General features: G+C 39.0%; 2 long non-coding RNA genes across 2 annotated transcripts in view; both read left to right on the forward strand.

The window, feature by feature from the left end:
• The window catches only part of LOC130680311 (uncharacterized), a 111884-nt gene that overhangs the window by 3518 nt on the left and 81138 nt on the right, over positions 1 to 27228 (forward strand). The window contains exons 3-4 of the long non-coding RNA XR_008993265.1: positions 8941 to 9021; positions 13828 to 13949. This is a non-coding gene — a long non-coding RNA (uncharacterized LOC130680311). The remainder of the gene's footprint in view (positions 1 to 8940; positions 9022 to 13827; positions 13950 to 27228) is intronic.
• On the forward strand, positions 679 to 4694 carry LOC130680312 (uncharacterized). The gene is made up of 2 exons (XR_008993266.1): positions 679 to 1145; positions 4095 to 4694. It is a non-coding gene; the product is annotated as an uncharacterized LOC130680312 (long non-coding RNA).

The following is a 27228-nucleotide window of genomic DNA, read 5'->3' on the forward strand; positions in this document are numbered from 1 at the left end:
GCACCCGCCTCTGTCCTCTTTCCCAGTTCTGGAAGGCGACGAGGAGCGGCGCAGCGGCCTCGGCGAGCGGGCAGTGTCTGGAGTGAGAGAAGGAGGAGAGATTTTAAACTTTCTGGCACGTTTGCAAAGTTACACAAGCCGTTCTGGCCCGGCAGCCCCTCCGCTGTTTGTTCACATAATGCGATTGGAAACGTGCAAGGCGGACAGCTCCTCGCCGCTGCCCCTCCCCCCCAGTCCTGTCCTCCTCCCCCCAGACACGTTGCACAGGGAGCTTTAAGGGGAAAGAACAAAACGGAACACACATCCTGAGACACACTCGGCTTAATCTGGGGCGAACATGCAGGAATTTCAAAAGACTCAGACAGGCGAAGGCAGCCAGGCCATGGGGCGACGCCAAAATATGCACGAGGAGAAATGCTATTAGGTCACCAGCCCTGGAGAGGCGGGAAGTCGGGAGGAGGGGTGGGTGCTGGGGGCGAGAGTCGGGGAGGGGGTGGGGGCGGCGGGATGATTGTGACTAACGTTTATCCATAAGGAGTTAACCAGACACGTTTCCCAATGCACACTTACTCGCTTTTATGGGAAGCTCCCTCAGCAAATAAACCCCAGTGTTGGGAGCAAACCTGTGGGCCTTTAAGCAGGCTTGGTTACGAAAGCCCCACCCTTAAAACCTCCCTCCCAAGGGCCCCCACCCACAAAATGGCGAACTACCCGCTTCTCTTCCGGGTCCTCTGCTCCCGCCAGTGCCAGCCAAGGCCCAATCACCCCTCTACACCTTCCCGCCGGCGCCACCTAAGGTCCAGTTATCTTCTGACCCACCCCTTCCTTGCTAACCTGTATAAATTGAGCCTGCAAACAATAAACTGTGCCAGCTTGATCAGACATCCTGTCTTGCTGGTCGTGCTTTGTGTCCCTTGCTTGTTTCATTTCTGCAGGTTTCTCATTCTGGCCCTCGTTGATAGTCCCGCGGGACGGGACAACTGGCGCCCAACGTGGAGCCCGACGGGGACGCGCGCCCTGCTGAAACGTCTACTTGTAGGCCTGGCCAGGCACTCATTTGAGACGTCGCGCAGGTAGGAGCCTGACGCCGACTCTGCATTGACTATCACTGCGGCCCACCCGTCCGTAATACAGATCCGTGAGAAGTAAGTAGACGCATTTCACAAGCAAGCATTTCAAAATACCTCTTGCGAGTTCGATGTAGTAATTTAATTGGTTTTATCACTTCCCCCAGTCTCCTGCCGCGATTTATCCCTTGTTTTGTCCTCTGGTTGCCCCTCTCTGAAAACCTTGTGCTTACTTTGGGCTAACGGCCTTTCACCTCGAAGGCATACCCAGGGGACTCTGACTACGGGGTCCCTGCCCTAGAGGGTCCGAGCAGGCGGATTATACCTGCCGGCTGTCCTACGTAAGCAGGGGCTCGTCTGAGCTGATGAGAGTGGCTTCACTGACTCAAGACATTGGTGTAGTCGCGGCTGATATGGAGGAATTTAAATTTAGGCCGAGCGGAGGTTGTGACCATAATGATGGGCAATTCTCTGAACTCCCACGAGGTATTTCTTAACGGAGTTAAGGATTCTCTCAGGACACGAGGTGTAAGGGTTAAGAAAAAAGATCTTTGACACTTTTTTTCCTTCGTACATGAAAATTGTCCTTGGTTCCCCCTAGAGGGCACTATCAGTTGTAAACGCTGGGAAAGAGTTGGTGATACCCTCCAAGATTTTTATCAGACCTTTGGCCCTGAAAAGATTCCTGTCTCAGTATTCTCCTTTTGGAACCTTATTCATGTTATCCTTAAAGTTCATTCACAAGACCCTGATATCAAAAATGTTATAGAAACAGGAGAAATAGCCCTTAGAAAAAACTCACGACCACCCTCTACTTGTCCTTCAATAACTGTGGATATTCCTGAAGATCCCGCTGTTTCTCTCGAAGAAACTCCCAAGCCCCAATCTGAACAAAATACTCCAGATCCCCAAGATAAACCTGAAAGTAAACCTGGCAAATCTAATTCCCCCAAAATCCCCTCCATTTACCCTACACTCACGTCTTTAAGACATCAAAACAATCATTTAAGCCCGGAAGATGAAGAGACATTAAGAGAACAAGCTGCTCATTATCATGATCATGAGAACCCCTGGCGTCTCACGGAGCCAGTCCTTTACACCTTAAGCCTCCCCCATACAAACCTATCCACCACCCCCCAATGCGTCCCTATGCAGCTAAATATATTTTGCCACAAGGGAAGAATATAGTCAAAAGTTCAATGAACTACTACAATATGGAGCTAGTTTTCTAAATTCTTTTAGTGAACATCTATTCTACTTATTAAGTTCATCACTATCTTTGAGAATTGAGAAGTCTTAAACTGAACTTCCTGAGATAGAAGAAATTTATCTTCTGCAATAACAGCCTGGCTTTAAATGACTAGAGCTAGAGTTGTACTTGCATTTCATTTCCAGCCCCCTGGACCATACACACACTGATATGGACATGTCCTTATAGTTATTAACTGCCAAAGTTTACTTAAAGTCATTTAAGTTGATGTTACCTGTTAAATATTTCAAGAAGATGCTTAAAGAAAAGCTTGACTTTGATGTTTAGTAAAAGTTTTATAAGTAATCTGGCACGTTGCTAAAAATAAGTAAACAAGTGTAGCAAATAAACCTTTTAATAATATTACTGTGTTAATGTATAAATGTATATATCTGCAAACAGCTTGAGAATTTTTGTGGTAACCGAAATTCTTAAAGTTTGCTAAGCTATATAGATATATTTTGTACTTAATAAGAAATTGTGCTATAAGGCACATTTCCAAAAATGATAAAATATGTTCATAAATGTATCAATCTGAAGAATGTTGGTGTAACAGTTTGCAGTGGCCTATTTTTCAGTGTTCACTGAAAGTTAAAGTATCAAATAGTTTTAAGTTCTAATGAAAACTACTTGATATAATAAGGAAAATATTTTAGTATGTTAAGATGTGTGTTTTAATAAGAGAAAGTATAAAGAATGAAAGTTTGTTTTGTTGAGAGTAAAAGAAAGTTAATTGTTCTAAAGTACAGCTATTTATTTAAAGGGAGACAGAGAGACAGAGAGAGCAGTGTGGTGCAGCAGCATGGTGCCTTTTGTTGTGGCAGATCCGCTCAGCCTGTTGCTTTGCGGGAGCATCAAGATGTTTAGAGATAAGGCGGGATAAACCCAGTCAAGCCCCAGGCAAGCCCAGGCATAATTCTCACCGGCTTATGTGCTTGGGACCATGGGGCAAATGAAGAATAAATTACTATATTCTTACAGATATAATCATGCTATGTGAAATTAAAGCAAGTGAGTCTTAATATCAAGAACACAGCAAAATCGGAGTTTTGTTTTCAGTTGGAAAGACAAAGTATTCTTTAACTGTTAGTCTGCTCTTAATATTCAAAGATTGCAAAGGGTTCTCTAATTGTTTTATTAAAACAGTTTCTTATGCTTAAAGTCTTAATAAATTGTCTGAGTATTTAAGAAAATAAGATCTTCATATTAAAAAGACTAAGCTAGGTGTTAACAACTATGTAACCTGCATTTGCTTTTAAACTTTCTTATTATCATTCTAGTTAAATAATAAGTGTTATTTAATAACTATAATTCTATTTAGGCAAGTGCCTTAAAACCTTTTGACAACTTCCCAAGACAAATTTTAAAAAAGTATTTTTACCTCTCAATTAACTCTGATATTTTCCAGAGGGCCCCTGGAACATATCAGTAGAATTTCTTCTCATCAAAGAAAATATTTGACTAATTTGGCTTATTTACCTGATATATACTTACCTAAAAAGTGCTGTCAAAAGGAATAATGCTAAACTTTGTTACTGAATGTTTTATGTTACAGAAAGGTCACTCCTCCCCCTAAGACGCTTACTCCTGATGCCCAATTACATTTACCTGTTAGTACTACTATAATTACTGATTGTGTATGTATTAATTGTACTCATGTACCCTCTTACTGTAATTGTACAATCAATGTAAAATAGTCCTCTAGATATAGACTTCCAAATGGTTAAGTATTTTGTGTAATAACAAAACATATCAAGCCCTCTCTCCACACTATCAAGGTTTTTATGGGGTGAGACCCATTCTTCCTGCTCTAATAGACCATCCTGAATATAAGCACAAGAGACTTCTCCGAGCTCTGCCATCTGACTGTGATGAAAACTTGAAGCTTTGAGGTCCTGCTGCTGTTGCAGTTGCGGCTGTGTTCCTCCTGCCAGTTCCTGGACTTGTCGTTAGAATGCTAAAGGAGATATCTAAGCTGGCCTGCGCATATAGCAAAACAACAAAATTGACTGCTTCTGTATTATCTGAACTCCACCAAGAACTGAGAGAATTGCGAGTTGCAGTACCTCAGAATCGTGCTGCTGTGGACTGTCTGCTGTTAAAAGAGCATGTAAGATGTGAACAGTTTCCAAGAATGTGTTGTTTCAATTTGTCTGATTTTTCTCAAACTACCCAAAATCAATTAGATGATATCCATCATATTGTCAATAAGTTTTTACAAATGCCTGAATTATCTAACTAGTTTTCTTAATTTCATTAGATATAACTAGTAATTGTAAGTCTGCCTTTATTATGTATCTGTATTCCTATTCTGTTAATGTTTGTATGCAATTTGACTAGTAGTTTGTTAAAACCTATATATATATATATATATATATATATATATATATACAAGTTATGTCTGTCTTTTGACATGTTTGATCTCAGCCATGTAATGCATATTTCACACAAAACTAAGATACCATATAATCCACAAAGCCAAGGCACTGTGAAACATGCCCATAGCACCCTTAAAGCTCAATTGGAAAAAACAAAAAAGGGAGAGTTATATTCCTGGTCACCACAGAACCATTTAAATAATATCTTATTTGCAGCCAAAACTGCATCTGATATATTAAATCAGATGAAAGACATGTGCAAAGAACCCCTGAATAGTCTCTGGCACGCTGTCACACCTCTTAACTCTAAGCATTTTATGGCTTTTGTGGCTGTTACTAGGGCCTTGTGTCCTTCGCAGCATGTAGAAACTCATCCAGCAAGCCTTAAGAGGCCTGCATCATTTGAAATTGCAGACGGCCCCCCCCCCCCACTTGTAAATCATAATATCTAAAGTCAAGTATGGTAGCCAATGACGGGTAAGATATGGTTGAATTGTAAATACCAACCTAAGACAGGGAGGGGTCGACAGAGGACTATAGCCCCATGACGGGTAAGGATTTACTTCAACCATACAACCTAAGACAGGCACCTACCTTGACCCAGTCTGAGTTAGACTGGTTTTATTAAGGAGAAAAAAGAGACGGGATAGTCAAAGATGGGTAAGCACCCTAGAGCCTCTGGCAACCTAAGACGGCTTCCACACTGGAGTGGGAGTACCAATGACGGGTAAGATCAGAGTCGCTGCCTTGGGGCACCTAAGACAGGCACTGTCGTCTTATTATAAAATAAAAAAGGGGGACCCCAGGATATCAAATTTTGTTTTTCTGTGTGGGTAATGAGAAATGGGTTACAAATTTGTTTCCTACAGTGAATATTTTAATAACCAAAAGTTAAATTTTACAGGAAACAAAGCCCACTAAAGCCAAAACGTATAAACCTGTCTCTTTTTCAAAATGCCAGCCTGGTTGGTACCTTGAGTGGAAATGAAGAACCGTCTTTCATCTCAAGAGTGCCTACCAGGAAGTTTAAGGGGGTGAGAGTGTAAGACTCAATGGCTTTATTCCAGTCTGCGCTTCCCCCCAGTGAGGAGACGAAGGCCACGGCGGATCGATGCAACAAGCAAGAGGTTTATGGTTATTCCAGCTAGCTGGGGTCCAAGTGTCTGCTGACGACACAGCGGGTTTCAACAAGGACCCCGAGCACTTAGAACTAAGGGTTTATATAGCATTTTCAAAGCACTTAACTCATAGTAATTTCCCACAGCTATACATTATTCTTGCAAGACATACATCCTGGGGTTAGGCAGGATAAGACCATTCTTTAATTGTCAGGGCGATTCTGCCTTATTCCGGTGTTTATGATTGATTAACTTGTTTTTCTAGGCCTTACCCAGCTCCAGTTTTTCTTTTTAAGTCACAACCTCAGAAAACGGCTTCTAGGCCCTTAAAATGGCTACTCTTATGCTAACTTATTTCTATTCTTACAAGAGCAGAGTCAGCCAGAGCAAGCCCTCAGAAAGCAGCTTGACATAAGCATTTTATCTGACTTGTTTCTTCTCTTTCTGTATCTAGTGAGGAGGTTCGACTTTGATTAAAAAAAAAAAACTTCAATCACCATTTGTTAAAAGTGGAGAAGTCAGTAAAGCAGCGAACGGTGTTTGATTGGTCTTCTAATCTAAACAAAGTGTTGCTAAAGAAATAGCCTCCAGATTCAGATTTTGACAGGAGTAGGAGTGGCCACAGGAGAATGGGTGGGAGGGCGGGGGTAGGCGGTAGGAAACACTGACTGGAAAGAGATGCTTAATGGACCAGTTATTCACACACCACTCAGGGTTTGGGCAACACGGGAAGCATTTCTGAGGAAAAAAAAAAAAGTTTAAATGGCCCGATTTAAAACTATGACTCAAAACCAGATTTTAATAACCCTTTTATTGGTCTCGTCACTGGGCTGGTGTCTAGATATGCTTCAGTCTACACCCATGACTGCTGGTTGTCCCTCCCTTTGTGTTTGATCCTTTTTGTGTGGACATAGGCTGATTTTATTGCCCAGCAACCATTTTCTCTATTTTTTTCTGATAAAAACAACTATTTTCCTTTGGGAAACTTCCCTCCCTCAACTGCATGGTGGGGCTGACTGGGCAATCGTGAGACTTGCCCTCCTCTCAGCAGTGGGCATGAGGTGCACGCTGGGCTCTTCAAGACAACTCCCTAAAACTCAAATCCTGAGCGGAAGGACACAAGGGTCAAAAACATTGGAGCCCATGAGTTCTTGCTACACAGATTTCCCCTGAGCTGTTTTAAACCAGTACCTTCCAAGATCTGGTCCTTAAGCTTTCCCTTTCATTTTCCCAGTGCATCCCCTCGTGGCTTAATGAGGCCGAAGTCAGTTTCTGTTGTTTGCCACTTACACGCCCTGACACTGAGGGGGTTGTGGCGAGTTCTTTCACCTGATCATGTCACGGTTCTGTGTCCAAGGGGATAGGTTTGGGTCTTTTGCGTCAAGGTGGATTTGCTCTACCCATGAATACACAGCATCCTCAGGCACAATGGGGTATCAGATAAGCTTTCCAATGGATTGGTAAGTCTATTGTTTATATGGTGAAGATAAAAATTCAAATGGAAATCCCGCTGATGGCAGGGGAATAGTCCCATCTCTCTGTATGAAGGTCAGAGACATGTCTAGCTGCATTTCATAGACTTGTTACAGAACTAAAATGACTCAGTTTCTCCAAACCTGCTATAAAAAGGTGGAATAAAAAGAAGCAGCAGGTGTATATAATTTGGATGGACAGGGAAAATTATAGGAAAAGCAGGGAGAGAGTATAATTATCGCTCATCAGAAAAAGGCTGTGCCCATGAGCAGCTTACTCCCAGGAAATAGAAGCCCACAACTGCTAGTGCTTAACCACACGTGGCTGAGGGAAGACTTTTGCTATGGAGATCAGACTGTTCGAATGGCAGACCAGAGCAGCCCCTAATGGGAGGGCAGAAAGTTTATGCTGCATTTTAGATAAAATACCCTTGTTTCCATCCTGGTGCTTACATATAAAAGCTGTGGGATTCAAAGATTAACCCAAATCCCTTCTAAAGTGTTTTTCCTCTGATTTTTATGACTATCTGAGTAATTACAGCTACTTTCCATTTATTCACTATCACGTGTCATTATGATTGTCAATATTTAATTGAATAGCTTCTTTAGTTGGACTTTGAAATATTGGACATATTTCATGTGTGAGTCTGAAGACTGCCATTTCCCCTTTTTACGTAGTTCCCATCAGTGAAATACAATACACATTTATTTGTTTTACAGGTATTTCTTGAACACATTTATGCTCTGAAGAGTACTATACCATAATGGTGATTTGTACACATGAGCCCTCAAAATGTATAGTTGAATGAGGTTCATCATTTATGTCAAATCTGCTCCAACAGACTTAAAAATATCTTAAGAGTCTAAATAACTAACTGGAACAGTAATTATGTGCAGTATTTATTTTCTTTTAAATGCACACTAAAGGGGAAAATCGCACATCCTAATGAGATTTTTAGTTGGATTTCTCTCTCTTCCACTTTCTCTAAACTCTCTCTGGCTTAAGGCTTAGCCAGCTGAAGACAAACATGTGGCTACCACATTGGGAAGAATTGGAAGAGTCTGCGAGACCTGTGGGAGACTATCTAGCCACACATGTGCTCCCTGTTCAGTGACAAACTATTATCAGCAAGATAGGAGGATACTTTCTTTAACTAAACACTGAAAAAATAATAATTACACCACCAATTGCCTTTACATCAAGATGCCTTTCACTTTTTAGCTTTGGTAAGATCCATAGCTGATTCCTCTTTGACCTTGACACTTTCTTTTTGTGGACAATTCTGCAATATATATACCATGAGAGAGAGAGAGAGATGGAATGATGCTAATTATTTTTTAACGTTCTAAGCTATGGATATCAAGAATTTAAACTGCAACATCTGGCCCATTGGCCAAGACGGCAAAGTCGTCATAGGCTAAGTTCCTGTTAACCATATTTATATTTGTGAGCTAATTCAAGCAAAGGAAGGTAGAGTTATGCAGACAGCCCAAGCCATGTAGCAGTGTCATTGAATGTCCAAAGTCAAAACACTAATGCCATAGTCAAAGACCTCTGAGTTGAGCATCAACTCTTTTGTTTGGGGCTCAAGAAGCATATATAAATCATGTTCTTTGGTAAAGACTAATGTCCACATGTGCTTTGGTATCACACAGTTTGAAAACATCACAGAGAATAAAAAGAACAAAGCAAGTGGGAAGTTGGAGATGTGTAAGAAGAAATGACTGAGAGAAGAGGTAAGTATGACATCCGGCACAAGGGGGATGAATCAAGAGGTGAATGAGGACACTGAGAACATTCATGTTAAATCAATTCAGAAAAAGGGCAACAGAGTGGAATGAAGAACCAGAAATCTTTTTAGTTGGAGTAAAATGGAGGAGAGGAAAATGTTAGTCTTAAAGTTAACAGTGTGCCTGTGTTCCCTTATCCTCCTCCTTGTCTTCGGCCACATACCACTTCTAGGTACTTACCTAAATATAAAAGGTAGACAGTTGGTACACACATGTCTGTGTGTCAAGACCAAACTGAAAAAAAAAAATCAGTAAACAGACTGGGTAGAAGAATTCCAGAAATAATGAATTTTAAATATATCTTGTTTGGTTATCCATCCCCTTGGGCCACTTCGGGAAGGGAGAAGTGGAACTTAACCCCAGGGAATGGAGAAGTATTTCATTCTAGTTTCTTCACTGCATTTTCATACATGATTAAGTAAACAACTTTAGTCATTATAACAAAATACAAAAATAAGAGGAGGCAAAGTTTTGATAGGAGAATGGGTCTTTGAAATTCAGTGAATCAGAGTTCAAAGTAATTTGGTTATAATGACCACAAAAATAAGGGGTCAGCCAGTTGGCAAAACTGCCTCCAAGGAAAGTCCAAGTGATTTGATTGGGCCTGATGGACTGGCTGGGGACAAAGAGGCAGCTGTTCTTTATGCTGTGGGGTGCACTAGGGTTCTTTCTAACTGATAGACCAAGGTTTGTTCCCCAGACCACAACCTGGCTTATTTGGTGCTCCCCAACTCTTCCTGTTTTCACCTCACTGACCTAGAAGCCTAAAAGTTATCTAATTTAACATAACCTAGGTGTGATCCTCTGAGGAAGTGCAATAGAGGTAAGGAGGACATTTATGCTGAACAAAGGCATTCCTGTTGTCTGCCTGTCACAAGCAGTGATCGCAGTCCACCATCAGCCACCCTCTGCTTTAGTTTAACTGAGGAGCCCTGCTTTCTGTTGTAGCTGAGGAGGAGTGAGTCAGCAAGTTATTAACAACCTAAGGCAAATTATACGGCGTTTTCTTTTTCTCCTCTATAAAACTGTAGTTCTCAGAACATGTAAGGGTATTCTGTAGTTTGGAACAGAGGCAGAGTTAAAGGCAGGTTTTGATGAGGCTGTGAAGGTGTAAACCTGTTTCCTAACTGTGCTTCAGGTCGGTTTGGAGAATCATAGTGTTTTTCCTGTTTGCTATCATTAGAATACTACTCATTTAACCATCTTACATCTTGATTATATAGCCCCTTAGGCAATGAATCAAAGATTTTGATGTAATGACTTTTAAAGCTCCGGGGCACCTTTTGAAGCAGGTCCAGTTAGTTATAATGTTGTACATTTTAGTACATGGTTGTAAACATGGGGTTTTTTTTTGGCTTCTACCTATTTTTCTTTTATTAAAACTATTTCAGGGATCACAGTCATTCCTTTTAGAACATGGCTGATAAAAAGAGAAAAACTGAAGCTCATGAAGTCTGTGGGAACTGTGATTTCTAAAGGTTATATAGGACAGTTTGACCACTATGCTGGCTACTTACAGGAACAAGACATGCTTTTTTGCTAGTGACATATCTTTTATGCTTATTCCTAGTAGTCTACATAAGATTTTGCAAATAAATAGTATAAGGAGAACTTTTCATTTTTACTTAACTTTTATTTGTAAATAAACAATTCAGTGGCACATTGGAAATATATGAATTGATTCAGTGAAAATATTAAATGATAATACTGTTGTCAACTACCCTTCAATAAAAAAAAAAAATATTAAATGAATATTAAGTGAAAATTTTAAGTGAATGTGTACAGCCTCAAAATGATCTGCAGAAAATGAATCTCCAAAGCCAAAATAACTAAGTTTAATACTCAGGCCCTTTTCAAGCTTGCTAAACAGATTCCTAGTAGAAAAATGAAATAATAAGGAAATGTGCAGTAATAAGAAAATTAAACAATTAAATCACCCTCTCTAACTAAGGGTGATACCTGTCCTCTCATTAATAGTAAGCATTTCTATTTCTTGTCAGTTACTATATTCTGGCATAATGCAAAATGCTTAAATGTGTTACCTCATTTTATCCTCACAACAACCTGTGAGGTGGTTATTAATAGTTCTGTTTTATGTATAAGAAACTGAAGCTTAGAGAGACAAAGTACCATGCTCAGTGAAGAACTGGCAGAGCTAGATCCTGAAGCCAGCCCTGTCCGGTCATAAACACTCTATATTAAACTCTAGGCATGTGAAGTAGAAAGAAGTTAAGTACTTGTTTCTTTAACTTTCTTTCTTTAGTTATTGGAAAAATTAGGTTGAGAGACTCATTAAAGTTTACATGACAAAAGGCTTGTGGGCTGCCAATTAAATGACTAAACTAGCAATCACTACTTATCCAGTGCCTGTACGTAGATGGCCTTGGGGTAAGTGTGACATGCAAGTGAACTGGAAGGCGAAAAGTAGAAGAAAAAAGAAAGACAGTCCTTGGATAACTGTTACCTCTACTATTAACTAACAGGGAGTTCTTGGACTAATTACTTAACTATTCTGACACTTGGGTTTCTCCACCAAAAATAAAGATATGAAAACCTATCTTGCAGAGATGTTGTGAGGATAACATGTTCATAAGTATGTGGCCAAGAGTCTGGCTTATTTTAGGCACTGAGTAGATGGTGACTGTTGTTACTGCTTGGTACTTGGATGTGAGAACTTAAAAACCAAGAAACACTATTTGTCTATAGGCAATCATGCAGAAAGGCATTTTCCATAAACATGGGAAAAGGGACATTATTTACTTTTTAAAGTGCCTATTTTGTTACTTTGAGGCAAGAAGATTCTTTGAAAAACAAATCAACTTTATTAATATATAATTTACGTAAAATAAGATGCATAGCTGCCAAGTGTGCAGTTTGATGAATTTTAGTAAGTGTATATGCCTTTGAAACCAGCACCACATTCAAGATCTAGAATATTTCCATTATTCTATGAAGTGCCCATGAGCCCACTCCACCCCTGCCCCAGGAAACCACAGCTCTGATTTTTTATTCACCTGGATTAGTTTTATCTAGTCTAGAACTTTATGTAAGTGGCAGTTATACAGAAGGTACCTTTTTGTGTCTCTTCTTTTGCTCAGCATTTCTTTTCCAGGTTGAAGCTATTACAAACAAAGCTGCTATGAATATTCATCTACAAATTATTCTATGGATTTATTTTTTTCATTTCTTTTTGGTAAATACTTAAAGGGTCGAATTGTTGAATCTTTAGGTACATGTTTAATTTGATAAGAAACTGTCAGATCTTTTTATAAGTAGTTATACTACTTTACATCCACACCAGCCACATATAGACTTCTCATTGTTTTGCATTCTTGTCAGCTTTTGATATTTCAGTCTTTCTATTTTAGCCATTGGATAGAAAGTGGTATCTCATTGTTGTTTTAATTCACATTTTCTTAATGACAAAAGATTTTGAGCACTTCTTTCATGTGAAATTTTTCATGTGTTGCACATTTGTGAAATATATATTCTTATTGAAAGGAAAGGAGCGACACACAGCAGCAATTCACCGGAGAATTCCGCTTTATTGGGGAAAGGTGCTGGGTTATATAGGAAGGGGCATGGGGTGATTGTGGTGTTACTTCTACGGGGCTGGTGGCTATTGGCTAGGTGCTGGGAGTGGGAGTGGGGAGAGAGGTGATAGGTCTTTAGGTGGCACCGTCGGGAACTGAGGACCCGGAAGAGAAGCCGGAAGTTCGCCATCTTACTGGTGGGGGCCCTCCACTTATCTTTGACCAAATTTTTAATTTTTTATATTCTTATTGTGGTGTAACCTTTTTATGCATTCTGGACACAGATTTTTGTGAGACATATGTACTAAAAATATCCTCTTTGTGGGCTTACCTTTTTATTTTCTTAATGATGTCTTTTGAAGAACAAGTGAGTTTATAATTTTGATAAAACCCAGTTGATTAGCTTGTTTTCTTTTATTGTTAGTGCTTTTTGTATCCTAAGAAATCTTTTTCTAACACAAGTCCAGAACATTTTCTTCTATGTTTTCTTATAGAACCTTTATAATTTTAGTGTTATGTTTAAGTTGATGAGCCATTTAGGAACACTTTTAGGGATAGTATGACATAGGAGTTGATGTTTATTTTGTTTCCATGTGGATATCAAGTTGATCCATCAGTCTTTGTTGAAAAGACTATTCTTTCTCCAAGATGCCCCTTGACACCATTGTCAAATATTGATTTGCCTTATATGTATGGATCTGTTTCTGAACTTCCTATTCTTTTTTCAATGATCTGTTTGCTTATTTTTATGCCAACACCACACTGTCTTGATTATTGTAATTCTTGAAATCTTGAAAAAGTCCTCCAATTTTATTTTTTCCCAACAATATCCCATTTTATGTTATTTGCATTTAAATGTATATTTCTAAGTATACAATTAGAAACAGTCTGTCAATTTCTATCTAAAACACTGCTGGAATTGTGATTGAGGCTGCATTAAATATGTAGATCAATTTGGAGACAATTTACATTTTAATGATATGAATCTTCCCATCTATGAACACTGTATATTACTCCACTTATTCAGGTTGTCTTTAATTTCTTTCAGCAATGTTTTATAACATTCTTTGTGGAAATTTTTCATCACTTCTGTTAAATTTATTCCTAAGCATTTTACATGTTTTAAGGTTGTTGTAAATGAAAGTATTTGAACTTACTTTTTCTTGTTGTTTGTTGCTACTATATAGATTTAATATATTTGACTTTATATCCTTTTAAGAACTTTTCTTCATTAAGACCTGAGAAGAATAAGAAGAGACTGCAAACAAGAGCTGGAGGATGTGAATAAGAGAAGACGATCAAGACACACAAAGAATGATTCTATATGGACAATTTTAGAAAGTAGGTAATGAAAAAAAAACAGTAACAAATCAGTTAACTATTGCTATATAGCAAACCATCCCAAAATTCTGTGCCTTAAATTAATACACATACTATTATATCACAATCCTTCAGGTTAGCTGAGAGGTTCTCATGCTATTTTCACCTAGCTCATTCATACACATACATTCAGTTGTATCTTTGTCTCAGAAACACATATGATGCATCAGTGAATGAAGAATTAATTTATTGGGGGAAATAATTTTTAGCATCAAAAAGAACTATTGAAAAGAACATGAATAACCCATTTCATATACTCACAATATTGGAAATAAACAGATACTTCCAAAAATATTCACTTGCTATTTTATCTAAAATATTAATACATCTCAACTAATTATAGTGATTCTTAAAAACTAAAAGATAAGAAGAAAGTATAATTTTATTTGCTTTTTACCTAATTTTAGCTCGTACAGAATCAATCAAAGAGTTGGGTAAGAGGAGCAGTACTTGTATGTATGAAGTGTCAATTAATCATGGATAAGAAGGAAATAATTTTTAAATGAAAGTTATGTGTGTGTACATATATATATATATGTACACACACATACACACATATATTCCAAATAGATTATATATGTAAATATATATATATATTTTTTGCACCATAGTATTCCCTTATAGTTCTTTATCCTAGTAACCATAGCCCCAACTGCCTAGTCCAGAAACCTGGGAGCCATCCCTCAGGTCACCTTGTCCTTTACCCCAACATCTAATCCATTGCCAGGTATTGTCCATTCGACCTCCTTTATATTTCTTGGACATTTCTACTTCTCTCCATGTCCACTTCAAACACCCTTGTCCATGTCATCAATTCTCTCTCTTAGGCACTAGCCTCCTAACCAATTTCCCCACATTCACACATGCTCACTCCTCACATATTCCATACTGCAGCCAGGATAATTTTTTCACAAATACACATCTGACCGTGCCATTCCTGTCATCAGAACACTTTAGGGGAATCTCACTGCTCTTAGGGTGAAGTAGAAAATCCATACTAGGGCCTAATGGACCCGGCTCTTGTCGACTTCTGCAGTTCCATGCCACCACCCTCTCCATGTTCCCCCAGCCCCACCTCCTTTACACTGCTACTATTCATTGCCTTTCCAGATCAAACTGTCATCCCAGCTCCCATCAAGGGCCTTTTTTGCATGAATCACTCTACTCTTGTGTTAGCCAAATTCATCTCCTTCTTCAAGTCTCAGTTCGAATGTCATTTCTTTCTGGAGACTCTCCCTTAACCCCGACAGAAGGTCAGCTGTTTCTCTTTGGCACATACACAGTATACTTACTGCACTTCTTTGTAAAGCTGACCTCACCTATAGTTACATGTTCAATGTCTGTCTTCCTGATCAAACTACAATTTCCATAAGGATATAAATTTCATCAGTAATCATCCAAGCTGTTTATTTCCATCTGTAGAAATGATGATGACTTCCTTTATGTATTGTGTGTTGATCAAGTATAGTATCTGTTCTCAATATATGTTAATAAGTAGTAATCATAAAAATACTTTGTCCCAGCCCAGCATGGTTTCAACAAACATGTATTACACTCCCAGAATCAGTGTGCCAAATATAAAGTCACTTCAGCTGTCTCAGCATGGGAATGTAAGTATTTACTCACTTGGGAGAGAAATAGGCATAATTTAACCAGAATGCAGGGAGTCTGCTCCAGAGGGCTCTTGGGCTGAAGCAATTGGAACCTTAATCTCACTAAAATGACAGGGTCTTGGCTGAGGTGAATGGGATATCTTGCCCAATACTTGACCACACCAAGCTGGCTTTAGTTAGACTCTCACATTTACATGTACCAAAATCTGCATGTTTCTTAATTTAAAAAGGATAAGGGTAAACTAATTGGAACAAAACAACAACAAAAAAAGCAGTTTTATGGTAGACTAGATAGTTTTAGAGTTATCTTATTTATTCACTTGTAAATTGAATAATTCATTTAAATGACCAGTTACTGACATCTTATTAGGACTCTGGTTGCTTTATAAGCTGCCCTTTTTTGAGAATGGTGCTTCAGCAGTTGACTGGGTGGTGAATTGTAAGATGAGAAGGAGAAATACTTTAAGGCACTCTACACTAAACTGCAAAGTTTACGTGGCAGAATGCATATGTGAGCATTGAGATGGGGCTCTTAAAAATGCTGTGACTGGTTCTGGGAAATAACAGTGCCCCAGTGAAGTGCAGGCCCAGCTCCAGTGAAAATGGAGATATTTTCACATGTGAACTGCCAAATTATCATTTGTGATCTTTAAGATTACCACAAAGAAAATCCACAAATTATTACAGCAGATATTTTTGTGTTTATGTTTATGTACACAATCAAATCGGCTTTTCTCTAAATGTCTCCATTAGAGGCTTGCTTTCAAAAAAGAAAAATACCCTACAAAGAATGAGCATACACTGAGTTATTTTATTTATCAGTACATTTTTACTATGCTATAACCTTGTACTAATAATCAGTTATACAAACAGTGATTAGAGAGAACAAATTGATGCAAATTGCTTGTTTCCTTGTAAGTAAATGGATATTATCAAGTTGATTATTTCTGGAGGCAAATAATACATTTTCCTGATGATACTGAAGACCCTAAATAAAATGCTGCTACAATATATTACCTGATACATCATCATTTTTAACAAAGATTTATTTCATGATGGTACTTCAACCTAATTTCTGAAAAGTAATGCCATTAACACTGAAAGAGAATGGAGATCTGTCTTAAAAATGCAATGTTTATTTCACATTGGCTAGAGATTGAGACTGAGCATGATGTCTAAAGACATTTTTAAAGAAAACTGACTGTCTTTAGTATGTGATCTCTATTTTGGCATTCCCTTGGAGTCTAAAGTTTCTGACTGCTAAATTACTATTACAATGACTGACTATTGTTTATTGAATTGACATCCTGCTAAGTTGGTGTGGAGCCCAGGTTCTATGGGAGTTACGTGTTAGGGACTACTTTGTGGGGTTTTGAGCCTAACGTTTAATAATCACTAGAACCAAGCACTCACCCCATGCCTGCCGGGTTATTAACAGATTCGTTATAAATGAGGAAATGGTCCCAGAACAAGTGCCAGTGGCTTTTAGAGTAATATCAAAAGCCAATGAAATGTTCTGGAGATATACTGAAGCAAACATCAATTTTGGGGATAGGACGTTCTAAATGTAGAACTAGATTTATGCAGCATTGTGGTGAGGGTATCTATAGTCTTTTCTTTTAATCCATTCTCAACAGACTCTCTCAATTGCTTGGAATTTTTCTCAATTTATTATAATAATTCCTAAAAGAAAGAAGACTGTAATAGTCCTGCTATTGTTAGTTTAATATCTCGACTCACCTTCTGAAAACTTCATATCTTCATGGCATGGCTTCTCCTGGGAGACTTGAAGTACAGCAGTTTCTGGATTCACTGACACAGGCTACTTGCTACTAGGAATTTGAGAAATTCATGGGAGGTGTCTCACCAGGAGCCCCAAAATGGACTTTTAGGGGTGGTTAGGAAATGACATAAGACTGCTTTGGTAGACTTCCTCAGAGACAGAAAAATGTTCTCTATAGGTCCACTGTGTCAAAGCCAGTCAATACTTTCCTTTCCATAATAGACTTCCTCACCGCTCTAGAATGAGTTACACCAGGACGGAGATTTGCTGGAATTCATATGTCGTTTGAAACTGTGAGTGGGAAAAAACTGCTTTTGCATTTCTACCAAAAACCACTGAAATGAGTCACCCTCTAGGGGCAATAGAGTATGACATGGGTTCAGGATTGCCTGGATCAAGTTCCTGAGAAAAGAACTGATCAGGAAGAATTATTAAGCAGCCTTAGACTTGAGTAAACATTAAACAAGTTTCAACTCAAGTGGACCAAGACATGAATGTAGCTGGCCTGCAGGAGCATTGCAGATGAATGAGCCTCAAGCCCAGATCTGGAGAAGTCTTGAGGAGGAAGGCATGAGGCAAGGCTGGCAGCTCTCGAAGTGTGATGCTTTAAAGTGAGGTTTCTGACCCTGGGGAGGCCCTGTCTTGCCCAGAGAGTTCCAGGTTGGGAAGTGTCCCCCGTTATTGAACTCCAGTAGGATTTTTGAGCTACCCAACTCCCTACATTTTATAGTACCCAGAATGGGAGGAAAAATTGTCTGAGCCACTTCGGATGCCCCCAGACTTTGGTGATTCAGCTTGGTCCCATATTGCTTTGGTTCTGTTGGTGCAGGTCATTTAGTAGTCAAGCGCCATGTATTAGAAAGAATTCTGTGAAATCACCTTCATTTTCCTGTTATGAAAACAAAGGCCCTGAGTGAGTGGGTGGGCATTAAAATCCTAGTGCTGGTGCATTTCCTTTCCAATTATATAGGAGAAACATAGATGGACACAGGCATGGTACACTTACTTTCCAGAGTTCCTGTCTGGTGGGGAGCCTGTCTGACCCCAGTGCAGAAGAAGAAAAGCTTGTTGGAATGTGATGAGTGGTGGTGAGCTGTGCAAACACAGATGGCATTCTCCTCTTGGTAGTGGTTCAGAAAGATCTTATGGGGCCAAGGGCAACAGAGAAAATAGAATTACCTTGTAAATATCCATAGCCTTCCCCACCCCTTTTCTTTCTTTCAAGGAGAAATACTTCTTACTTGTTGGTTGTATTCTACGCAGAATATGGGTGGTGGGATAATTCTTATGAAAAAGCAGTCAAAGCACAGAGCAAGAATAAACTTGACCGAGGGCTGCATGCAGCAGGGAAAGGCCCTGTAGGCAGCTCAAGCTGGAGGAGGCAAGGGACTGAAAGAGGGTCCCTCCTGAGGCAGGAGAGAGATGAGAGAGAAAGGGGAACAGTGGGAGGACCACAGGAAGGACTGAGTTGAGTGTTAGAAAGAAAGGAATAAGAAAACTATCCAAGAACAAGTCATATGGCTTGTATTAAGAATTTTAGGCAATCTGTCCATTTTTAGGCATTTCTCCCCCACCAAGAGACTTAGTAAAGATTCCAATTGCTTTTATTTACTATTTGAGGCCATCTGGGGACAGGGACTCAATTATATTTAGATGATAATTAAATTGTATGTTGATTTGGATTATATCTATTTACCAGCTTAAATTACTTCTTTTAGCTCTTTCTTCACATTATAGTTTGGTAATATACTTTCCTAAGTTAGCAATAAATCTGAAAAATATTTTAGAAATGTATTTTTAAGTCAACAAAAAAATAAAGTTCTAGCCGGGTATTACCACAGGCTTTCCTGCCAAGTACGGTAATTGTTACTTGTGGAATTTTCTTAGAATGGCCAAGGCATTTGACTCAATAACTATAACTCTGGAATGAGTAACTGGGTGGAGACATGAGTGTGTTGGAAAGTTAATGGGTTAGTTCAAGCCCATATGCTGGGAGAAGAGATTTATCAATGAATCACTCAATACATTTAAGAAACGGTATATGTTTTCTTCACTCAGAATGCTGAATGACAATAACCTTGCTTTTGGTTCCTCTTTTCTTTTAACTAATGATCTCTCTCTTTTTTATGTGATATAAACCATATATACACTATATATACTACATATAATAGTATGTATACTATTTATTAAACTATGCTCTTTGGGATATGTAAGTACAAAGACCTAGGCTGTGTTAAGAAGGAGGGTGAGGTCAGTTATTTGAGCCCACACATGCACTGGAAACAAATTCAAAGCTATAAGGACCTGAGGCAGTAGTAGGGACAAGAGGACCACAGCATCCCTGCTCAGCCATTGTCTCAGCCACAACGTCCAGATCTGGGCTTTGACATTCTTGTCTCACTGATTCCCCATTGGAATTGAGTTGCCTTGTTGTTCTTTCCAAGTCGGCACAGTGTGGAAGGAACTCGTAGACATGCAGAATCTAAATGTGAGCAAATAATTTCAAATGGCATACTGTACGTTCATTTTAAAGTTAATTTTAAAAAGTTAAATTTAAATTCATTTGTGAATGGGCTGATTTTTCTGCAAAGCATGAATTAGGATATTCTCAGATGTAGAGAGCAGTTAAAGAACAGTTTTAAATTTTAAATCTTTTTTCACTGCTGCACATATGTAAGGTTCTGAAAACAATTACAATAGCATTAGTTTCCTCCCCCTTTTTATTTCAATTCACTGAACATGTTTGGGCACCATCTGTTGGATTTTTTAAAACTCAAATCATTAACATAAAAAATTAAAAAGCATGAAGTGTTTCTCCTCTTTGATGAATCCATATTTAAAAACACCAGACCTTGAGACGTGGTTGTTTAGACCTCATCTGAGAATTTGCAGGTAAGTGGTTCCATTTGCAGATGAGCCTGCTGCTGAATACAGGTGTCTGTGTGCCTCCCGTTCTCAAGCATTACACTTTTCCCTTGCACATAAGACACTTTACTATTCGTTATTTTGGGAAATTATTGTATGTTTTCAGGATATATGATGTCAGATATGGCATCTTTGTCAGTGTGAGTAAAAAGATCAGTACATTTTCTGAAAATCAGATAAACTACTCAAGTAATAATACTCCTCCATCACATCTATAGTATCTGAAATATTTCTTTGCCTTTTCCATGAAGATACATGAAACTTTACTCCAAAACTTATTTAGATAAATCCAAACATTGTTTAAAGGGACATTTACAGAACCTTTCAGTTCACAAATCTCTAGGAGTTAATTTGCTTTCCTTAGAATTCAGCCCTTGACCACGGAGAGAAGGTAGCTCTGGAAGTAGTAAAGGTCCAACTCATTGGCAGGAAGCTGGGAAAACATTGTGCTTAAGCTGATTTTAAACTCAGAATATAGCTTATTAACATTTTTATAAATACGAACCATCCAAGAACCACATTTATTACAAATCCAAGTATAAGCGAGGTCATTTTTTCAAGTGTGTCAGAATTTCGCTTTGTGATTTTGTGAGGGATGCAGCCCCTTGAAAGCCTTCCTGAGTAGCAGAGGTAGAAGAGCTACAATGTACACCTGTCAGAGATCCTTGAAACTGTAAGAGTTATGCTGTTCAATCAGATGGGATGCACAAAACTTAAAACTGATGTAAGGTATTCCTTTTTCAGTTTCTGCTGATTCTTGCTGGCAAGCATGACTGTGTGGGAATTGGGGTTCTCTGCTGCAGGGAGGTCCCAAGGTCTGTGCAGTAGCTTTGTGGGACTAGGGTGTAGTGCAGAGTTGAGGAGGTGCAGGCATGGCTCGGGGGCTGACAGCTGTACCTTCCAGATCCCTAGATTGCAGCTAAGGTAAGTGTTCCCAGAGTAGTAGTGCCAGGGACAGTTTCCAGATTCCCAACGTGCCTAACCAAGGTCTACGTAGCAGCTCCCTTGGCAGGCCACTGTTACAGAATCCTTCTGAAATTATTTCTGGAGTTCACGTCCAATTCTCCATCTGTGTCACTGATTTTGTCAAGACCAAATTCCCTGATTCAAATTACTTTCTGCTTAAAATAGAATGTTTTCTGTTTCCTTTGACTGAACCCTGATTGATAATAGCACTTGGGATAGTAGGTTAGGTATTTAACCTACTTGGATTTGAAAGAAATGGGATCCACTTTGCCTTTAAATGATGGGATAATAGTAATCTCTGACCCTGGAATGAAATGCCCTTAGAAAACATAGCTTTGATAACGGAGTGATAAGGGTTCTGGTGCAGTATTACATGATGAATGGGCAGCAGCTGGCTGCTGCAGACTGCACCGGGTAGAGTTAAAAAAGAAGTGAGAATTTCAGGACTACATTTTCTACTCAACATGGTTAGAGAACCAGGGAGATTTTAGCCTTAGAAGAATTTTCTTTCTTGTGGTGGTTGGTTGCCAGGAATCAATCACAAAGTCCAACCCTATGGCTTGTTAAATTACAACATAGGTTGAATTCAAAGAATTGCCAGATGTTTTATGTGAAAATGCATTACTTGGGAAAGAGCGAGACTGAGAATTGTAGATGCAACCCTTGGGAAGATTTTTAAAAATCTGCTTATAAATCCAAACTAAACCCACTGACCTTCTAGTGTCAGCAGATATAATCCCTTCTACCTGGCGAACTGGTCTTCCCTTGCTTTTCAAACCAGAAGTGACCTTTGCTGATGCAGTCACCTTACCTGGGTACCTGGGCATGCTGATTGACCTCATGTTCCATCATACCTACACCATTTCTTCCAGACCCCTGGGTAGAATCTGCTCTCAGACACTGAGGGGGCCCACTTACAAAGTTGCACCTCAAAGAAAAGTTGCTTTGCACTTGAAAACTCTGAAAAGTGTTCTGAAAGAAGTAGAGAAACGTGCCAGTGCTCACAAGAAAAGTAGATCTTACCATGTAACTCCAATGCACAGAAGCAGCTGGCTTCACACGAGAATGAAATGACTTACTGGAGACAGCACCTGTGAGGCTAGCTGGAATTCAGCTCCTTATGAGTTGGGGTCCACATAGATAAAATCGGTTCTCTGCCAGTGACCAGTGTATGTATGGCTCTGGAAGGAAGAGGTGATACTGGAAGTAGCACTTTTCATGGTATGCTGAAGACAATCTCGCAAAATTAATGCTTTTTGTCTTAAGTCTGACCAGGGGATGCAAAGCTTTGATTGGCTAGATCTAAGTTCTCTGTCAACCCCCTATACCAAGCTTCAGGTCCACTCACAACAAATGGTTTGAGGACTAGGAAGCTGGTAGTTCTCCAAATGGCTATCTGAATGTGATTGTCAGGGGAAGGGAAGAGAACGCTGGGAAGCAAAACAACTATCATGTCATGTCAGAAGACATGCCCCATGTTTCCCCTAAACTATCATTATGCCTGAAAATCTACTAAAAGCAAATCATTACTGTTGTTTAAGATTTGAACTTTTAAAAATGGCAGTTGCTTTTTACTTAGGATCTTATCTTCATTGAAAGACAAGAAGTTAAGTGATCTGTCTAGAGGAACAAAAATAGAACTTGATAAAGAGCTGTTTGAGCACAAAGTACCTATTCTTTTTTTTTTTTTTTAAATAATTATTTTTTATTGAAGGGTAGTTGACACACAGTATTACATTACATTAGTTTCAAGTGTACAACACAGTGGTAGAACATTTATATACATAATTCTAGGTTCCAGCTATCACCCTACCAAGCTGTTACAATATCTTGACTATATTCCTTATGCTATACATTACATCCCGGTTACTTATTTATTTTACCATTGGAAGTCTGTCCTATTTTTTTTTTTTTTTGTGAGGGCATCTCTCATATTTATTGATCAGATGGTTGTTAACACAATAAAATTCTGTATAGGGGAGTCAATGCTCAATGCACAATCATTAATCCACCCCAAGCCTAATTTTTGTCAGTCTCCAATATTCTGAGGCATAACAAACAAGTTTTTACATGTAGAACAAATTCTTACATAATGAATAAGTTACATAGTGAACAGTACAAGGGCAGTCATCACAGAAACTTTCGGTTTTGCTCATGCATTATGAACTCTAAACAGTCAGTTCAAATATGAATACTCATTTGGTTTTTATACTTGATTTATATGTGGATACCACATTTCTCTCTTTATTATTGTTATTTTTAATAAAATGCTGAAGTGGTAGGTAGATACAAGATAAAGGTAGAAAACATAGTTTAGTGTTGTAAGAGAGCAAATGTAGATGATCAGGTGTGTGCCTGTAGACTATGTGTTAATCCAAGCTAGACCAGGGCAATAAAACATCCACGTATGCAGAAGATTTCTCTCAGAACAGGGGGGGTGAGGTTCTAAGCCTCACCTCTGTTGATCCCCAATTTCTCACCTGATGGCCCCCCTGCGACTGTGCCTGTCTTAGGTTGTTCCTCCCTTGAGGAATCTTACCCGTCTCTGGCTAACCAGTCATCTTCCGGGGCCATACAGGGAAATGTAGAATTAGTGAGTGAGAGAGAAGCCTTATTGTTTGAGATGGTTAGCTTTTTATTTCTTTGCATATTTATGCCCTGTACCTTCTATGTCCAGCATTTGTCTTGAGGTATCTTTACCACTTGGAAGAATTATGATACTCGGTAAATTTGATATGAGGCACGAATTCTATTTAAGGGTTGTAATTAGGAAGGAAGAAGAAAAGCTATAGAAGTAGCAGGCGGAAGAAAACATGGGAAGATTGATTATTTCTTTGATATATCTTCTTGTAGAGTAACTTCAGCATGTATACGTTTTAAGCTACTACTTAAATTTTGCACACACATTAACATAATAGGAGTATAGTTACATAACCAAAGCATATCTGTAATTACCAGCCATCTCCAGTGAAACCAAGAAAACCAGTTAGGCACCTTAGGCATTCGTGAAAACTTATCTATGATATGGTGGATATTGTCCAACTGAACTTGAACAGTCTGAGAGAAATCAGACAAATTAAAACAACCCATTCCTGGGGACTGTTCACATCCCATATGTTCTTTTAACAGTAAATAGTCTGTAGTTGTAAGATTTTGGAGCGCTACAATTTGCACTTCTCCAAATTCTTGGTTGAGTTCCAACAGTATAGATCCAGTCAAATTTGTTGTTTTACTGTATGCACAGGCCAGCTTAGATATCTCCTTCCTCATTCCCATGGCAAGTCCAGGAACTGGTGGGATGAGTGCATATACAGCTGTAGCAGTGCATGGATCTTTGTTGGGGTTTTTGATGATCATCTTCTGGCATGAGTCTTCCAGAGAGTGCAGATGTTGGAAGTTCTTTTTCATATCGTATCTTAGTTCATTTTCGGGGTAGCCCAATTAGGCTTTGAACCTCTGTATAAACACAAACAGACCCTTTGCCTACACTTTTATATGCCCTTTATACCCTTGTGTAGAACTCGTTGGAGGTTACCACATAACGAATATTATGTTTACTAGGCTCTCCCCTATACCAGGTCTCCCCTATAAACTCCTTTACAGTCACTGTCCATCAGCATAGCAAAATTTTGTAGAATCACTACTTGCCTTCTCTGTGTTGTACAGCCCTCCCTTTTCTCCTACCCCCCTCATGCATGTTAATCTTAATACCCCCATACTTCTCCCCCCCTTATCCCTCCCTACCCACCCATCCTCCCCAGTCCCTTTCCCTTTGGTACCTGTTAGTCCATTCTTGAGTTCTGTGATTCTGCTGCTGTTTTGTTCCTTCAGTTTTTCCTTTGTTCTTATATTCACAGATAAGTGAAATCATTTGGTATTTCTCTTTCTCCGCTTGGCTTGTTTCAGTGAGCATAATACCATCCAGCTCCATCCATGTTGCTGCAAATGATTGGATTTGCCCTTTTCTTATGGCTGAGTAGTATTCCATTGTGTAAATGTACCACATCTTCTTTATCCATTCATCTATTGATGGACATTTAGGTTGCTTCCAATTCTTGGCTATTGTAAATAGTGCTGCAATAAACATAGGGGTGCATCTGTCTTTCTCAAACTTGATTGCTGCGTTCTTAGGGTAAATTCCTAGGAGTGGAATTCCTGGGTCAAATGGTAAGTCTGTTTTGAGCATTTTGATATACCTCCATACTGCTTTCCACAATGGTTGAACTAACTTACATTCCCACCAGCAGGGTAGGAGGGTTCCCCTTTCTCCACAGCCTAGCCAACATTTGTTGTTGTTTGTCTTTTGGATGGCAGCCGTCCTTACTGGTGTGAGGTGATACCTCATTGTAGTTTTAATTTGCATTTCTCTGATAATTAGCGATGTGGAGCATCTTTTCATGTGTCTGTTGGCCATCTGTATTTCTTTTTTGGAGAACTGTCTGTTCAGTTCCTCTGCCCATTTTTTAATTGGGTTATTTGTTTTTTGTTTGTTGAGGTGAGTGAGCTCCTTATATATTCTGGACGTCAAGCCTTTATCGGATGTGTCATTTTCAAATATATTCTCCCATACTGTAGGGATCCTTCTTGTTCTATTGATGGTGTCTTTTGCTGTACAGAAGCTTTTCAGCTTAATATAGTCCCACTTACTCATTTTTGCTGTTGTTTTCCTTGCCTGGAGAGATATGTTCAAGAAGAGATCACTCATGTTTATGTCTAAGAGGTTTTCGCCTATGTTTTCTTCTAAGAGTTTAATGGTTTCATGGCTTATATTCAGGTCTTTGATCCATTTTGAGTTTACTTTTGTATATGGGCTTAGACAATGGTCCAGTTTCATTCTCCTACATGTAGCTGTCCAGTTTTGCCAGCACCACCTGTTGAAGAGACTGTCATTTCGCCATTGTATGTCCATGGCTCCTTTATCAAATATTAATTGACCCTATATGTCTGGGCTAATGTCTGGATTCTCTAGTCTGTTCCATTGGTCTGTGGCTCTGCTCTTGTGCCAGTACCAAATTGTCTTGATTACTATGGCTTTATAGTAGAGCTTGAAGTTGGGGAGTGAGATCCCCCCTACTTTATTCTTCTTTCTCAGGATTGCTTTGGCTATTCGGGGTCTTTGGTGTTTCCATATGAATTTTTGAATTATTTGTTCCAGTTCATTGAAGAATGTTGCTGGTAGTTTCATAGGGATTGCATCAAATCTGTATATTGCTTTGGGCAGGATGGCCATTTTGACGATATTAATTCTTTGTAGCCACGAGCATGGGATGAGTTTCCATCTGTTAGTGTCCCCTTTAATTTCTCTTAAGAGTGACTTGTAGTTTTCAGAGTATAAGTCTTTCACTTCTTTGGTTAGGTTTATTCCTAGGTATTTTATTTTTTTAGATGCAATTGTGAATGGAGTTGTTTTCCTGATTTCTATTTCTGTTGGTTCATTGTTAGTATATAGGAGAGCCACAGATTTCTGTGTGTTGATTTTGTATCCTGCAAATTTGCTGTATTCCGATATCAGTTCTAGTAGTTTTGGGGTGGAGTCTTTAGGGTTTTTTATGTACAGTATCATGTCATCTGCAAATAGTGACAGTTTAACTTCTTCTTTACCAATCTGTATTCCTTGTATTTCTTTATTTTGTCTGATTGCCGTGGCTAGGACCTCCAGTACTATGTTAAATAACAGTGGAGAGAGTGGGCATCCCTGTCTAGTTCCCGATCTCAGAGGAAATGCTTTCAGATTCTCGCTGTTCAATATAATGTTGGCTGTGGGTTTATCATAGATGGCCTTTATTATGTTGAGGTACTTGCCCTCTATTCCCATTTTGCTGAGCGTTTTTAACATCAATGGATGTTGAACTTTGTCAAATGCTTTTTCTGCATCTATGGAGATGCTCATGTGGTTTTTGTCTTTCTTTTTGTTGATGTGGTGGATGATGTTGATGGACTTTCGAATATTGTA

The sequence above is a fragment of the Manis pentadactyla genome, chromosome 13 (assembly GCF_030020395.1).
Source record: "Manis pentadactyla isolate mManPen7 chromosome 13, mManPen7.hap1, whole genome shotgun sequence".
NCBI lineage: Eukaryota > Metazoa > Chordata > Mammalia > Pholidota > Manidae > Manis > Manis pentadactyla.